Source organism: Chrysochloris asiatica, unplaced genomic scaffold, assembly GCF_000296735.1.
Source record: "Chrysochloris asiatica unplaced genomic scaffold, ChrAsi1.0 scaffold00101, whole genome shotgun sequence".
Lineage (NCBI taxonomy): Eukaryota > Metazoa > Chordata > Mammalia > Afrosoricida > Chrysochloridae > Chrysochloris > Chrysochloris asiatica.
In genome coordinates, this window is record NW_006408619.1 from 8,588,928 (window position 1) to 8,590,043 (window position 1,116).

Genomic DNA, 1,116 nt, shown 5'->3' on the forward strand with positions numbered 1-1,116 from the left:
GGTGTGACTCCCTCTGCCTTGGGCACACTCCTCGCCTGCTGCTCTTTGTTCTAATATCATGGGAGCATTAATATAAATAGGTAGTTTCTATTGTTGGTAAGTGCCAACGAGTTGGTTCCGCTTCATAGAGTTTCCAAGGAGTGATTGGTGAATTTGAACCACCGACCTTGTGGTTCAAACCAACTTTGCAGTCCAGTGCTTTATCCTACAGCACCACACCAGGACTCCAGGTAATATCTAGCAAGTGTTTAAAAATAGCTTGTTCTAACTCAAGCATCACTCCCTACAAGAACACTGTTCTGACTCCACTCAGCATTGTGACCGTCTGCCCACACGTCTCTCTCCATGACTGGATGGAGAAGACAAGGTCTTGCCACCCAATCTCTGGCCCCCAGCTCTTCCCCAGAAATAGCCCCTAAGGGTTGGGTGAATGTGGTCATCGTCTCTGCCTCCACCAAATGCAGCTAATTGCTGGTGCCCACAGAGCACCTAGGACTAATACAAGCCCTCAGTCACATTGAGATATGATAGCTGTGAGTCCTGAGCAGGCCATTTACTCATTAAAGCCTCGATTATGCTTTGTTTATTTGTTTTTGTCAGATTTTAATTTCAGCGGCAAAAAGTTGGATTTGCTCCCTTCTTGCATTCAAAGCATGGTATCATTATCAATTAATGCCTAGCCCTCCTCTTAATTTTAAAATGCTAATTGACACACAATATTGTTGTTGTTAGGTGCCAATGAGTCGGTATTGACTCATAGCGACCCTGTGTACAACAGAACGAAACACTGCCTGGTCCTGGGTCAACCTCACAGTTGTTGCCATACTTGAGCACATTGATGCTGCCACTTTGCCAATTCATCTTGCTGGGGGTCTTCCTCTTTTTCTCTGACCCTCCACCTTACCAGAGTCAGTTCCGACCAATAGTGAGCCTGTATAAGGTTTCTGAGGAGCAGCTGGTGAGCTTGAACTGCCAACCGTGCAATTCAAACAGATTTGCAGTCTGGCGCATTAACCCACAGCGCCACACCAGGACTCCTTGGTCGATTTGTTGTTGTTGTTGTTGTTAAGTGCCGTCAAGTCGGTTCCAACCCATAGCGACCCTGAACAGGGTTTC